The following is a 17,777-nucleotide window of genomic DNA, read 5'->3' on the forward strand; positions in this document are numbered from 1 at the left end:
ATCTCATGTGTAACAGCCAACGAAGCCCAACGCGAAGGTGGTGGTAAGACTCCAGGGTTCCTTCCTTGTGTTAGGTGTAGGGTGTGAGGAAGGGGGCGGGAGGCGGCACGAGCAACCAGTAAGGAATGTGTTACATATGAATAAGGTTGCCAGGCAGAGTGAAGGATGATGTTATCGTGGAAGGTGAGGCCAAAACTATGGTAATACTCATGAATGATGGAGGGACCAGCCTGATCTCCATTAAGCAGACTTACAAGGGATTTTGTATAGTGATCTTATAGGCGAGTATAATGGACTGGTGTGTGTGTGTGTGTGTGTGTGTGTGTGTGTGTGTGTGTGTGTGTGTGTGTGCGTGTGATTACCTATCTGTGTGTACACCTTTCACAACACAGGGAGGGAGTTCTATATTCCTGGAACTTCATTTCTTAAACTTTCTTTACCGTTTTCTTTTCATCTCAACTTTCAGATCATCAGCTATCAGAGTTTCCACACTCGGCTTCTTCCATTCAACCACTTCTTCTCTAACTGCAGGAGGAGGACGTCTTTACATCCCTCCTGAGTCGAGTCTGAGTCATGTTACGTCCTCTTCCTTCCCATTGCCACCTTGAGCAATCCATGCCTACCATCCTCTCTTTGTAGCTGTTATCTTTACTATCTGATCCATACGTTTTCTTTCAAGAGGGGGAGACCAGAGTGGTGATGCACCCTCTGTGGATATTTTTCTGAACTTTTCCTTATCAGTGCATTTGAATGAAATTGCAGCACCAACCCCCCCTGAACAGGATATTACCACTGAGCACTACAGTAAGACCCTTAAGCCACGGCAGAACGACTCTTAAGAACCAAGTCACCTTTGTCGTACATTAGTCATCCTTGTGACATGACTGCCAGACGTCTCCCACTTCCCGGTACAGACGCTACCAAAACAGTGACAGTGACACCATTGTGACTTCAATAGGCGAGGGGTGAGTGTCAACACAGAGGTCATACTCGTCCTCAAAGGTCGTCCCTTCATGCTCAGCTGGTGAATGTAGAGAGACTTCGTGTCTATCGCGAGTATAAAGTCAACATAATATTAGCTATAGATTAGGCTGGATTACGTCCAACTACTGAAGCTTGTCCTGGTGTCATGATTAGACTGCAATGCTTTGGTCTACTTGAGCTGGTTTCCTCTACCGTGTATGCAGGCTACTGCATGTCACCACGCTCTTGAAGATATCAGTGGAATTTCCGCCATATGATTCGCGCCCAGTGAATGCCACCTACCACATTTGATATAAAACCAACACAAATTTTTGGCCTCGTTCATGTGACTCACAGGTGAATGGACTGTAAAAGTGACTTTGCTGCAGCTTCGATTTAAAAAAAAATGGTTCCGGTAATTCAGTTTGGCAAAGTCTCAACGTTCAGCCATTGGATGGTTCACGCTGAGTTAGGCGAACGAACACAAAACTAGCAACTTCCGAGTCATGAACTTTAAAAGGCAATCTACGTGAGGTGTTAATACCATTACGAAAACAGATCTTGTGAATGCTCAGTTTGGTAAAGCGAACGATATTCATGCAATAACTTCCCAGGAAACTGTGCATGATGACTGTTATCTTGAGATTAAGGTGATCTGTGTAGACAGAAGGGAGACCAAGTGAGGTGTAAGAACCGTAATCATGGACAACATTAAGTGCTGAGATATGGCACACTGTATCTGGGAGAAGATTACATGCTTAAAAGCTGCGAGTTCATGATACTGAAATGTACGTACATAATGAATACGCTCGCCTACATTCTTTTGTTGAGCTTCGTGTGTTTACGAACCATGAGCATGATAGGGCGAAGATTACTGCTACTGATTCTAACGCACAGTGGAAGAGGGGAGAGGTCTGACATGAATGTTAGTTTGTAAATGAAACTGTCATAACAGTAGGAGATAGACTGTTCACTCATAAGAGAGGAAGCAAGACTTTTATTTTGTGTTGATGGGATGTGGTGAAGAACTTGCAGTAGATAGATATCCACCCGCTGTATCATCTGATGAGTGATCATAATGCTCTACAGATACCGTATGAAATGGAATTGGAACCATTAAAAGGAGAGAGAGAGAGAGAGAGAGAGAGAGAGAGAGAGAGAGAGAGAGAGAGAGAGAGAGAGAGAGAGAGAGAGAGAGTACCGACTTCCAGTATTTACGACTAGATTTTCTCCCAACGTAATTCTAGCGCGTAGCGCTCATCGCACAGATTTTAGAATTGAACAGGTGGGAACGACTGACACTCAGAAAGACAGATATAGTAACTGTGCTTTCGTACTTTCATTTCAACTAAGCCACAAGTTCCCTATGCTGAGATACTGCAGGGGCCCGAATCAAGAGAGAAGATATGCTCAGTGAGAGAAATAGAAAAGAGTATTAGAATGAGAAGGGGAAGGAAACTGGACTGAAGTATGTAATAGGGAACCATCAGCGTGAGAATAAACAGGGTTAGATGAAGACGAGAGATCATAAATGAAGAAAAGAAAGGGATTCGGTGACAGGACAGACCCTTGAAGGACTCCACTGCCGATAGGAGAGAGAAAAAAAAAGTGGAATTTTCTCCATCGAAGGCTACTGCAACGAATCGACGGGAGTGGGAGTGATGGATTAGGGAACAAAGAGAAGCAGAAAAAAAAAAAACGAAGGAAATCCAAACAGTAAAGCTTATACCTCACCTAGCCTTAGGAGGTATCGTGAACCCACAACAACAGCTTTACCAAAATCCCTGAGGGAAGGAGACCAGAGGTGCCACGTAGGGGAAAAATATCACCAGCGCACATCTTGCGCTGCAGAAGCTGTGAGATAACTAGAAAAATGGAATCGGATTCTAAGCGTCTGAGAAAGTGGGAATTAAGGAGAGCTTCAACGGCTTTTTGGTGGCTGGAGGATGAGAGTGATGGGGCAATAGACGGGCAGGGGGTTCGAGCGGTTTTATTTTGAAAGATAGGCTACACCAAAGCAAGATTCGAAAACGAAAAAGTCTGGGTTATTACTGTAGACAAAAACGAAATAGGTGAGCAAGAATCGGAGTTAGCAAGAGGCATACTCCCTACCCTTACGGTACCACACACACACACACACACACACACACACCACCGTCTTGGAAGATGGGGACACAGAATACACAATATATGGCGCACCATTCCCATGTCGAGGCAAACTAAGCGGCCAGCGGGACGCCCTTCAGGGTTACAAATACCAGGAGAAGGTCATTGTTTCACAGGACGGCCATGACACGAGAGAAAGTTGATGACGATGGCGGGCAGATAGGACACACACACACACACACACACACACTACAGGGGAGCTCACCGGTTTCTTCATAAACTCTAATGTTATGGATGATTGCTTTTTCACACAATGTTTTTTCTCTCTGAGAGAATGGGATTAGGAGTGGACACAGAAGCATATGTTTACGCAGCAAAGCTGAAGTGATAAAGATGACAAGTGTTAAATCAACAGGACCCACCCTGCAGCTGTGAGAGCAGTGTAGCGGATTTGAATGGAAGCGCGTGAGGGTCGTTACGAGTGAGCCATATGTGCTGCCAAATCCTATCATCTCTTCTCTCTTTCTTTGGATCTTAGTACCCATCTTCTACCGTGAGACTCGCTTCAATCCTCGCTGTTACATTCGCTGCCATTCTCCCTCTTTTCTACCAACCTTGACTTTTCTCTAATTCTCCCAACCTTCTCCTTTTTTCAGATCATTTTCGTACATTCCCTAAAGTTTATCTGTAATATCTCACCCCATCTCTCATCATTCTACACCAGGGACTCAGTGGCCTCCCGCCCCCAACAGATCCCTAACTGCTACATAACCCACCCTGACATTCAGGTTCCCCTAGCACCAAGATTCGATTCTTTGCATCAAAATTGCAAATCACTTGCTCAGCTTCTCTCAAAATGCAACACACTCATTTCATCCTTACTTTTTTCACTGTCAGTTGCCTTCGCGCCAACAGTCACCTACATCTTGTAGTCTACTTTCATTTTAGCCCACATTATCATCTACTCGCTTTCTTACACTCTTAGCTAAACAAAATCCCACAGTTTTTTGTTTAACCTAAATACTCTTTCTCTTTCATTCAGATGGCTCTAATATTTTTTTGTCTCTTCTTGTCCAGCAGTAACCGTCTTGTACCCGACTAGCTGTTGTAATCAGTCGTCTCTGTGTTGATCTGCAGGCCCCGCTATACGTGGCTTCGTTTACTCTACACAGTCGACATTCTTCACAGTGCTCAGCAGGTTTGCTTGTACTCTGGTGGTTCTATTGTTCTAGGCGAGCACTGTTGTTTTCCCTTGTATCATTATATCAGCAACATTTCCTGAATGGCTAACATCAAGTCAAGAATGTTGTACTCCGCGATTAAGGGTGTAAGCCTCCTACTATCCTAGTCGCGATTAAGGGTGTAAGTTTTCTACTATCCTAGTCGGGAAATACGGTGCCCTCACTATAATAACCTCTTTTGCAGTCGCCTACGATTTGAATCACAGTGATCGACAACATTCGTGGAAATTTTGTAGGAAACTACAAATACCTCTGTTACTGACTGCAAGATTCGCAGCAGACAGATCTTTACTTAGCAATTCACGACCTTATAATGATGTTCCATCATTGCTGTCGGTTCTATGCGCAAATATGAAGTTAACCAGGACATGGTTCCAGTAATGCATTCGCGCTGAGGTAAGCATCTTGGAGTGGAGCCTAATATTAAGTGTTTATTTAACACTAAGTTCAGATTATGTCCAGCCATCTAAATACCCCCCGCGGGCCCAGTTAGTAAAGTGGTATAAGTGAGTGGGTCAAGCGTTTCAGATGACGGTCACGACCCGCACCGAATGGACGGCTGAGACTGTCACTCCATATTTCACGCTCGAGTACGACGAGCTGGAATTCATTTTCGGCTTGATTATGTAGACATTCCTTGCCAGACAAACTTGCAGCTCTACATGAACAGTCTCAGCTTTCCAACATCACCCATGTACAGTAAATTGCTTAACAGTCCTTGGTCCGTTCATGCACTATGGCCAGTGACTGCATGAACAGACCCAGATGTCTCATACCTTTCTTTAATGTTCATGAAAACGTGTTATATCACTCTGCATGGTACGTGAGTCATACAAGTATTTACTATCACAAAAAAAAGAGGACAGACGCATGAACGAGACGATGGGCAAGGCAAGGAACCATGCCCACGGAGCACGCACCTCCCTCGCCAGAGTTAGGTTGGCCGCGATGCACACCGCTCGCCTCATGCTCAATATCGTACGCTGGCAGGTTTTAAGAGTGTGCGTGCCACTAAATGTCAGCGAGGGCGTGTCTAGGCGTCAGAGAGAGTGGGCGTGCCACAATATGTCAACGTGGGCGTACCTATATGTCAGGGCAGGCAACGGAAGAGCCCCAGTTTTAGGGTGCTTATCGCATAATGTTATACCAAGCTAAACCTCCATCTGACCATTGTGGTAATATATACACGTGTACAATGTACAATGTAAAAGCTGAGAGAGCACAAGGGGCACCTCCAGTGACGGGCACTAAAATTAACCACGATTATCTGAAAATATTGAGAACATGTTTTTACTGGTCATAAATTTGATACCATTTAAGAATATCTGTTTTATCGATAGCGCATTTTACGAGACGTGTTAGAAAAGCTAGTACTCATGTTGTGGCTTCATTCAAAACGGTTACTTAAAACAAACCACAAAATTACTTGTTTATGAATCTCGCAGCAAGATGCAGATTGCATGAGGTTAAAATAGAATATCGTCAGACCCTGCAGCAGCCGATCTTAGTCATTGTTCCATAAAAAAATATTACTCAATACCTTCCCAAGTCCTTTGGAAAATGATGTGGTCGTTTAGCCATCTTGGGCAGCATAAGCGAATTCGCTCTCTTAGTCTATCATATCTAGATCTGGTTCAACTAGGTTATGTCAGATTATTTTGGCTTAGGTTATCATTAACAAAATAGAATTCACTTTGCCAGATATTTTCTTCCGTTTGCCAACAAGATAAGATTTTCCTCGAGGATGGTTTATCGAACAGATAGAACAGAAGAGGGAGGGTCTGCTTCCTACTGTATCTGTGGTTGAGTGGACAAGCCTACCTACCTTAAGACAACGCTATGGTTCGATAAATGCCCTGTAGCCATTACTCCGACATATACACAGCTGGTTGCCTTTCCTGTCATGGCCAGTCACGCACACGGTACAGTTTCTGCTAGATCGGAAGTCTGAAAATCCTCATACGAAGTCATTCTTTTTAACGGATGAAAAAAGAATACCTAAACGCTAAACATAACGAAGGTTCGGTGTATGAACACCAGCATACAACGTACTAAATGAGAACGACATAAGTCTTTCACTATATCAGTCAAAATATGCTGATAGTCAGAGTGAGTCCTTAGCCCAGTATCTTCTACGACCGAAATATGCAATGAGACAATTGCATCTTCGTGACCGCCTGCCAGAGGCAGTCGTCAGTGATGAGAGGTTCTCCCGGACCCACCCGACCCCAGCCTCCCGGCTCTCACCCTTACGAGTACGTAAATTGTTGGATTCACTGATTTATCACTGCTACATCCGTACCATACACCCCAAACACATAAAAGAAAAAGAATTAATTCTGTTTTAGATTATATTCCCATCTCGGTCATATCAGTTCTTACAAACGGAGACTATGAGTAGTTTATAACATTCCGGAAAATGTTCGTTCCTTTTAATCTTCGAAGACAAGTTCATAGAGTTTTCACAACGGATCGTTGAATTCAGTCATTACTTCTGCGCTTGTAGCTATATTCGTGTTGTCAGGTTCAGTATATGGGAGGCAACATATGGTGAATAAATCACAGATAGGATTTCAACAAATGCAAGACGAATCATACCTTCCAAATGTCCTCCGCAGCGACCATCGAACTCCGCTCTTCACCGTCAATCCCTTGCCGCGCCCAAAGACACCGCCAGAGATCTCTCCCTCAAATCCAAGGTTTTTGTAGGGTGACTTCCCAACCCCAGCGCGGCTATGCTGACCACGGCTTGACTTGATGCTAATTTTGGGCTGCGGAGACTCCATGGGCTCTGCACCACACCCGCCATAAAGGCTGTGTGGCAAGTTGGCAATCCTACTGCATCTTCGGGACCCCCTCCCTCAGCAGACCTGCCTAGGGATCCTTTACTACCAAGCGAACCCAAGATTATCCTATGTTTATGGTATTTTTATGAGCATTATTATTTCTTTCCTTACTGTGCACAGTTGCCGGCGTGATCCCTGATGACTTTGCTGCGAGCTAAAGAGCAAGCAGGAAGGATGGAGCCATGGCTGCAGAAGTATGTTCCTTCACCAGCAGACAGCGCTGGGTTAGTTTCTGGACGTATAAGCCGAAAGAAGCACCAGGGCCATGCAAAGCAAGCACCAAAGTATGCACTCACGCAATCGCTACAACCAGACAAGCGCCACAAATCTCTTAGCGGCGCGACCATCCCCAGTGGGGAGGACGAATAGTTAAGTTGGGTGTCAGCCGGCATGCCCTCTCCGGGGGCTTGGAACACAGGGTCCTGAAATTCGTGGGTTGTAACGCTAGCCACATCACCACTGAGACCCCGCATAAGAGTGTGTTGGATTCCTAATGATAACTAACATGATTCCGTGATATCCTAGCTGTAAACAATCATAAATTAGAATCGCAAAAAAAAAAAAATGTTTTTCCCTCGCATCTTCCTTGATGGGTTGGGTTATTTATGCCTCTCCTCATCCTTATTTAGTCAATTTCACAAAGGAACGATTGGCTAACATTACCGTGCTTGACTGATAAACAGACTGTTCGTAATATCTGTAATTTTGTAAGGATGATAATGACGACCTCCTCCGAGGAGCAACAGAGACATAACCCCTGTACAAACAGCCCTCACTCCAGGGTTCGTTCCCAAGCACGTAAAGACAAACGCACACATGTACACACAGGCAGACTCTGACAGTCACAGGCGTACATAAGAATGCAAACGCTGACTAACACTCACACATAAAGATAATACAAAATATAAAATGAAATGCTAGAATAAATATTTACACACGTGGAGGCTGTCATGTGCAAATAAGCAAGATGTGAACACCCAGAGCTGTGAAGCTTCACCAGTCCCGAATTCCAATAAAGTCCACAAGATCACACAAAAACATTTATCTTACGTGATCATAAGTTTGGCTTAAGAGGACTTTGAGAGGTTCATCACATGCTGTATTTACTTCAGATAAAAACAAAAAGTTTTAATATGTACGAGCTTTGTTTGCAATCTCTTCTGGAATAATTCATTTATGAATTATCATTTTAACAGTTGAATACACCATCCTAAATGAACGCCATGACACAAAAATGAGACTTGAAGTATTCATACAAACACAAACCAACGCATCTGCATATACAAATGCAAAATCACCCCCACTGCATATATACATTATACATCGAACCACTGCATACCCTCAAACATTTAAATACGTTCTTAACTGCTGTACCGGAGGGATGGTGGCGGGGGAGACATACGCTCATGTAGTACCGAAAATTATTGGAACTGCTGACACGATACTGAGGTTTTAGAAGACTACCTTAGTAAATATATGAAGAGAAGATCTTTATTCATAATACACTAAAATGAGACCAATCTGATAGCGTACATGATGTGATATTTGAACAAGATGACCTAGAATTCTTAATCACAATAGTACAAAATACAGTAATACTCTAAAATAACGGATCCATAAAATATTCGTTGTCTGTAGGGCGACAACCTCAGGTATATCCTGTTCTAAAATTTTGTTACAAACTCAGTAACTATAATTTCAGCTTGTAATACTAGCTGAAAAATAATATAAGGTAAGATTTGATTTCATTATAGCTGATGGGAGATAGCGATTTATATAAGCCGACACGGTGCAATGTGTAATTACGAGGAAATTAAGATAGGCAATATTCACTTTTGGCCAGGCACTTGAGCCAAGCCTCATTATGATACCTTAACAGTCTAACACACACACACACACACACACACACACACACACATACACACCAATCCAGTATGATCATTTGAGGAACTCAAGAATAAGATATGCAGACAAGATGTGAGCCCACGCACGACGTACCCAGAGAAGCCCTTGGCTCCACCTGTCAGGCACACTGCTGGAGCCAAGGACGCCGCCGCAGCCGCCGTGACCACCACCACCACCACCTGCGAGGGATCGAGGTAGGTGGAGGAATCTTTCCCCATCACGATCCTCGTTTTCGATAATCCTAATGGTCAAGCAAGCCCCTTGCCCATCGTCTGTCCATAAACTAAAACTATCAGCCACATCATCAGATCCATCACCAGCGCCATTACCCCACACACACACACACACACCGCTATCACTCCTACCCTGAGCAATAACCACTATACCATTATCTCCATCACCATTAACACCGTCGCCCTCTACAGCCGCCTTCTTCTTCTTCCCACCGTAAGATGAAAAACGTCGGACTTGCTACATCGATGGATACCGAGCCTTCTACCTGCCCAGGGTATACAACATTGTCTAATTCCCTCGTCTCGAGGTAGCGTAGCTATTCTTAGTACGATCCTGTTCTCCACACCTGCTCCCACTCATTGTCTGGACACTTCATATTTGTCAGCCTTCCTTAGCAATGATAATCATCACAATAAATCAATCAGTAAGATATTCAGCCGGAGTTGGTATACTCAATGGATGCAGTTCGGGGATACACTGCGAAGAGAAATGTTTCATCATCAGAGTGCTCTACACTGCTTGGGCCTTGAAGAAGTATCTTATAATCTGAATCAAAATTTATATTTGGGTGCTCAAAGGTGGAGCCCCTTACTCCACCTTTATCTAATGCTCTTCGACATTCCTCACCACGTTTATCCGGGGTCTGTCCTCAAAGGAGCCGCGAGATCATTATGTTGGCTCAGCCTACGTACTCCAACGCCAACCATGAAGGGTTCAGCAGCATGAGAACTTCTAATACGGAAGAAACGGCGTGGTATCTCCGTCGCCTGAGTCTTAAACATAATGGAAAGTGTCACTGGTTGTGAGTTCTCTCTCTCTCTCTCTCTCTCTCTCTCTCTCTCTCTCTCTCTCTCTCTCTCTCTCTCTCTCTCTCTCTCTCTTACTCACTGGGGTTGTTCAGACCGTAGCAAGGAACTTAGGTATGCACAGGTGCACAGTCAACCTATGAAGTCTCCTCCACCCGTAGAATACCTCCTGTGTGAACAGTACCAGCTTGATAAAGTTGCCTCAGCAACCGTTTTACTGTTCACTGAACGACAGTGACCTGTTTCCCAAACCTAAAAAGTGAACTGCACTGGTGTATCCCAGGACCGGGGAAGTAGTACCGCCTGAGTGTCGGGAGGATTAGAGATAACGACACAGTGAGGTAGCACTGTGTTGTCTGCCACGTACGACGTACCCCTCCCAGGCCCTGGCAGCTGTCTCTCTCCTAGCCTCATTTTACACACGGACTGATGGCACGAATCCACAAATGACACCCTCTCCAACTCAAAACATAATTTCTGAAAACATATAACATACATCTCTCTTCTCTCTCTACCCTAGTTTATCCTCCCTTTATTAACAAAAGTACAGCAGAACACCTTCTAATGGGTTCTCCAGTGCCCTACAAGGAATGGCGTCACCAATCGAGGTGGACTGGATAGATCCCAGCGGCCCATGACCAACATCAAGTAACTGGGAACTAATCCATTTCGTTCGACACAACTCCCAGACCTCTTTTGATATTCATTTCTGCAATATTTGCTGTCTCAAGTCTCTAACCGTCGCTCTGTAGAACACCATCTATGTGCTTCTCCTGATCTGTCCAAGGCTGCGTCTCCTCTACATTAACAGATCTATAACTTTAATCCCAAACATCGCTCCCCCTCCAAAGGTTTGTGCCTGTTGTACAACAAAAGCCAGTGATCGCCTCTCGGATCTTGAGTACACCAATTTTAAAGTTATCTTCCTCAAAATTTCTCTATCCTCTGTGTAACTTTGCCTATATATTTCGTATATTTCCCTCTCATTTCCTCCAACTATATACAATTCTTTGACTACCTAACTTCCTGTCACGAAGCATTGCTCACTGTCACATCCACGATGTGGAATCCTCTATGTTGGAGGTTTCAATGAACACTTCAAGGATTAGTTAGGCTTTAACCGGGAAGATCCCGACATTGCCTTAACTGGGGCATGTTTTGCCCATGCCATGTTGGTCAATACAGAATAAAAGTACTCTGTAAGTCTACCACTCCAATAAATACAGCGCGTGCTTTAAAAAATTTCTCCGGAATGTTCCGTGTTTACTATACTTCAATTGTTATATATATATGAACTGTGCTCCATAACATCTACCCTCGAGTCTGCTGTCAGATTAACGAAAGATGCAAAAGAAAATATATATACATATATAACATCTTATAGTACGCCAGTGTATCTCTTACCATGAAAGAAAATTAAATGAATCATAAAAGACATAATGTATGTAACACACTACAGATGATTAAACAAGATGCACAAGCAGGATCGAAACATAATATGAACCTCACAGGCAAACAAATGACCCGTAAGTTAATACAAACAAGATACTAGAAACATATCTGTGTATGTAAGACTTGAACACAAGAGGTATGAGTTATGGCTGCGCGAGTGTGGCTGGGAAAACTGCCGACGTTGCAAATGGATTAGTCATTAAGATTTATGGCAATCAACCGGACCATGCCATTAGTGACGCTGATATCAACCTCGCTGCTTTTTTTTTATTATTTAGAAGGGGTTACGCAACCGGTGCATAGGAGTATATACATCGTAAAGACATTCGTACCTGACCATGTTTTCGATAACGTGATCAAACCCATTGAAAATTCAAAGAGGAATTCAAGAACATCCTATTCACATTTAATGATACAGTTATCGCATCCACCACTGACTGGCATTCTTGTTCGCCGTAAGTACAAAAAATAAATGCACTAAGGAAAAAAAATCAACAATAAGCAAAGCAGCTTAAATAAGACTCACTAAAAGAAAAAAAAAATCAACAATCTCCAGATCACTAGCAGTAATAAGACTCACTATCCTATTTTATATACTTAAGAAACAAAGGGTGAGAATGTTTCATGGTTCGCAAACAGAGACGTGCAACACTTCCACTAAACATTCAGTAACATATATCTTCATTGCTGCATTATCAATAAAGCAACATCGTGCTGTCTGCCTTGCATTAAAGAAAAAAAAATAATGCTTATGGAACAGGAATTTGATTCATACTCCAAGCTATAAAGAAACTCCAATGTAAAGTCAGTGAAATAAGCTTGATGAGACGATAGGCTTCAAAAAGACGGCTCTCGACCACAACTAACGGGCCCCACTGAGTGTAGCGGAGCGCTCTGCAAGGATCAGCCCGCCGAATGCCGGACCCCATTCGGAATAGCGCGCTCGCTCCCTAAGGTTAGTAGACTTGCAACGATGGCGCGCTAGGGTCCAGACGCTGCCTCTCTCTCTCTCTCTTACTTTATCACCAGATCTTGAAGACATATTTACGAAACCTGATCTCTTGTGTCAAGTGTCAGGTCTTAAAACTGCTTACATTTTAGTACTGATGAATTTCTTTTTCGTTCTTCGTCTTCAAGATATCATCTAGTGTTTACTTCTAGGGAAAAGTTTTCTTGTATAGCTGATTACTTTGATTTTATTGTAAGGACGTGGATATAAGAACACTGCACTCGGAATTACCCAATTTTCTGAATAAGCAATTAAAGAAATAGCTAAAAAAGATATTAAATGTGCATGAGCACTTACTTTCTTACCCAAGAGTTCCCCATATACGGAGTTCTTGCAGCGCACAGGAAGCTGGCGACGTCCACCGGGAGGGATCATAGTTCAAGAAGTGTGGTGATCTTGTGTGTTTGTGAGTGTGAGGTGAGTGTAGTACATTAAGAAGCAAATATTCAGTGTCAAGGATGGAAGTTACATCATGGGTCCTGTGATAAACTGAATCGGTGTCTGTAGCGTTGTACAGAGTAGCAGCAATGTTCGCATTGCAGACGAGAAAGTGCAACTCACACATGCCTGGAGAGAGTTGTTTCAGACGAGTGTATGTCGGATGGGGTTGGGAGGGCTTTAGAATCTTGAGGAGTAAACCCATACGAATAAATTCGGAAGGCCTTAAAAATATCTATCAACACGTTTTCTTTACCTAAAACTAAGCATGAATTTAATCTTCCGCTGATATCTTCAAAACTGATGTTTACTGACAGAAAACGAAATTATAATCTTAAGTGCAACGCTTAAAGGGACAGATCATATGAATGATTCCCACATTCGGCGAAGCTGTCATGTCATTTCACCTGGGGAATGTTCAATATATCATGAGAATGAGAAAAGAAATTACGGGAAATTCGATAGCTGAGGTCCATGTCAGATGATGGTGGTTGGGGTGGAGGCGTGGTCAGTACAAGGGTGGTGCCTGAGGAAGCTGCTCGCTCCCCATTATCCGTCGGCTCCTCTGTGATTACCTCGTGAGTCATGGCAGAATGGCCGGCAGCCGAGGGGGCCTCTAAACCAACCACGGCTACCCAGACACTTTTCCCATCTCTACGGCTGCCGTAGGAATATATATATAAATATATATATATATATATATATATATATATATATATATATATATATATATATATATATATATATATATATATATATATATATATTTCCCAGCCAAAATACCACTTAATTCCACCAGGTATGAGGAATATCTATCCCACTGCATGACCAATATCGACAGCAGTCATGTTTAGCGACCATACATACAGTATAATAAACCGCATCGTAGTATCCCAAACGCCATGCCCTAACACAACGTACTTTGCCTTCCCTACTCTCCTTACTTGAGGTTACGTTTCCTTTCTGAACTTCGGTTTTTACACATGACCCAAATATATGTAGTGTAAAGCAGATATACCAGTGTATAGCATTCCATTTGCATAGCCAATTTCCCTGCTCACTGGCCCTACTCTTCCTCGCAAGCATACTGGCGGCTTATTCACACTGAGCCCACATTAACCTAACACTAGAGCTGCTGACTACACTTCTTGAAATGTGAACACCCGGCTGGCTGTAAGATAGCGTCACAGACACTGTATATGTTATCTGTTATCTACTGCCAGCAATGCCTGGGTGTCTGGCTATATTTGTATTCATGGAAGGATGTGCGTCCCTCATGGCATTTCCTGTTCTCTGTGTAATGCATCTATATATGAGATGTAGAGTATTGCTTTTTAAATTCAAGACACCAGTATACGAAGGTGGGAGCAAGCTGCAAGGCAAGACCGGGCCGCGTCTTCTGTAATGTATCGACAGTGTTAGCAGACAAAAATAAAATCAATCAGGAGAGAGTTGCACCAGTGCCGTACATGGGATATAACAAGCAAGGCGGGGGTATAAATCTTGGTGAACTCGCCACAGAGGGATCCCATCGCACATCTCGTCCGTAAAGGATGTTTACTTTTCAAAGAAAACATCTCGAATCTTTTCTCAATATCTTTTGTTCCTCTTCATGTTTGTTTTTGTTTAAATCATTATCTATTGTCTCCGTCGCTTGAGCTATTGTCAGTATTCGTGGATACTGATGTAATCCCAGAGGACAAAGTCCGGAGGCTTTTTTGAGGACATAACACTAGATGTACCTAGTTCTTCCCTCCCTGCGCCTAGCAGGTAAGCCGGCAATAGAAGGGCCAGAGCCACTTTTGCAGGCCATAGCCACTCGTGCAGGTCAGAGCCACTCTTGTGGCCCAGAACCACTCGTGCAGGCCAGAACCACTCATACCCGAGCCACTCGTGCAGGCCAGAGCCACTCGTGCAAGCCAGAGCCACTCACGAAAGCCAGAGCCACTCGCGAAGGCCAGAGCCACTCATGCAGACCACAGCCACTCGTACAAGCCAGAGCCACTCACGAAAGCCAGAGCCACTCGCGAAGGCCAGAGCCATTCATGCAGACCACAGCCACTCGTGCAAGCCAGAGCCACTCACGAAAGCCAGAGCCACTCGCGAAGGCCAGAGCCATTCATGCAGACAACAGCCACTCGTACATGCCAGAGCCACTCATGCAGGCCAAGACACCACTCGTGTGGACCAGAGCCACTCGCGTGGTTGGCCAGCGATACTCATGAGGATCGGAGCCGCTCGTACGAGTCAGAACAAGAATTACTGGTAACTTGAGGCGTCGTGGCTCCTCGCTGGCTGGGTACAGTGATGAAGGAGATAAGGTGGACGTTAAGAACCCAGATGATGGTTGATGCCAGCAGTGCTACATATTAACGTACGGCCCAGGCAGGTTTCGTCCCCTGGACCCACCCACCTCCTCCTCCTGGGGCGCCAGGGGTGTGAGTCCACCCATCGTTAAGCAGTCCAGGAGCTGATCTTTGGGAGATACAACGAATGGAAGAGGATCCTGAAGTCCTATAAGTCCCAGCATGGACACTGTCAGGGAAGGTGTATGGGTAAAGGATATGGTCTCATATGTTAACCAAGTAACATGAACCTTGTTAATTAAACACAGGAGGACGTATGATGTGTGACAGAAATCGTTGATGTTACTGGAAAATGAGGGCAATATTTTTTCTTACGTTACGTGAGACGGCACAGGTAGCTGAGGCCCTCCCTAATCAAGGCCATCCCATTAACGCTATACGTATATATATATCCTAGCCTGAGCCAGGTACCCATTTTATCCACCAACCCTTAGGGGTGGATGAACAGCTAGGTTGACTGTGGACGGACTGCCGCAACGAGGATTCGAACTTATGCGCTCAACCCACGGTCAGGAACGTCTACCGCTACAACGACAAGTAATCATTTACAATGTGTCACCAGGGAGGATGGAGAGACCAGCTGCTGCATGAGACATTGTGCAAAAGTATAATGGTCTGTGGCCACTGCTAACAGAGTAGGCCCCACTGCCCTTGATCCTGCCTTTGATACTGCTGTCGCCTTGAGCTGACAACAGTAAAAAGTAGATGAGAGAATCTTTACTCATTAAATTAGTAGGTGTTAAGACGAGCTAGAACATGCAAGTGGGAGGGGTCCGGGTATGTTCGGCAAGATCCGTGAAGAGCCAGAAAACAGGCGGGAAATTCTCGTATTTATACATTCAAGTACAATCAAAAATATGAAAAAAAAAAAAAAATATGTAAAACAAGATTCTAAATCGTAGATGTCAAACTGTCATGCTTAAAGAAAACAGTGTACAAAATGTTTTTTGCATTATCCTCAATGAAGATGCACGAAGGAATATCTCAATATCTCCGTCCACAGACGAGACAGACTGCAGCAGAATATAGTGGGGGTCTGGTGAGAGCGTGTGTTTATTTAAAGGATGAAATCTTCAACATACTTGTTAGCCTTCTAGAATATTTTAGACAGTACGGTCATATGACTTGGCGATGGGTGAAGATAGTGTGCACTGCTGAGTGAGCCACAACGCTGCTCGACACGGGAATCGATCCCCAGCCTTGGTACTGGCTTTGTGCACACTCCAGAAGGCGTCAACAACTCCTGTCTTGTGTCTGGCACTACATACCCGTCTTAGGAATCGACTCCCTCTCCCTAGTACCACTGCATCTTGTGTACTGTTGCGTGTGGCACAATGCTCGGCCCCCTTGATTTTCGTACCGCTTCGTGTAGCGCAATGCTTAACGCAGGAGTCGACCTATGGCCTTAGTGCCGCTGCTTGTCGCGCATCATAAGGGGATTGGCTCCCGTCCTGCATGTGGCACAGCAGAACTCGTCACGGAGTTTGACCGCAGTCCTGTGTGCGGCTGAATGTATGACAAACACGCCCCGTGCTGCAGCTGGGACAGACCGCTGCTGCTTCTGCACCACACTCACAAAAAAAAAAAAGACCATGTCTACTTGAGAACGAGAACAACAACGGTAGAGACGTCTACGATGTCAAGTTTAATCAGCTAAAGTGGGATGACGATTCTCTTATGAGATGCATGAAAGACTTGTTTTTGCAGTTTATCTAAGAACCCAGAGCACTATCTGACAAGAGAATTACAGCTTGGAGATTATGTTACTAATGTAAATGACAAGATGACTTAAGTTAAGGCCTGCTGGCTAGACACGGCCTACATAGTATGCGGGGGAGGGCAGGGTGTGGGAGGATCACTTGAAGAAATAATCTCCCACCTACCATACTTTCCTCCTCATCTCCCCCACTCGTGGTCTACTTGCCTGTCACTTGTAAATTGCAGCTACTCGGGTCACTTGCTTCAATCCCTAAAGCAGAAGTGAACCCAAGAAAGAAGTGTACATTTCCCATACAGTTCCTTACCCTTTACCACCGTTCCCCATCTGGGTGACCCATGATGTTGTCCCGCAACGAGTGGTCAGCCCCATGGCACATAGGAGTCCACGAGTCTTACTCACTAGTTCTGGGTAAAGTTTCTGGCCTTCAGACACCTGTCAACAGTGAGGATACAGAGCGAAGTCCAGACTGTAGAGGCGCCATAGTACTTGAGGTTGACGAACATAATATGTTATTCATGTATCAGTATGTAAGACAGGCCGAGCGACGACAGTTTTACCAAATAAACAATTTGTATTAATTAAGTCGGTTGAGATGGCAGGAATTTTCAGCCCTTACCAACACAAGATAAAGAAACGTGTCTGTGTAAGTATACTATTACTACTTCTACTGCTACTGCTATTTCTACTTCTG

Source organism: Panulirus ornatus, chromosome 13 (genome assembly GCF_036320965.1).
Source record: "Panulirus ornatus isolate Po-2019 chromosome 13, ASM3632096v1, whole genome shotgun sequence".
Lineage (NCBI taxonomy): Eukaryota > Metazoa > Arthropoda > Malacostraca > Decapoda > Palinuridae > Panulirus > Panulirus ornatus.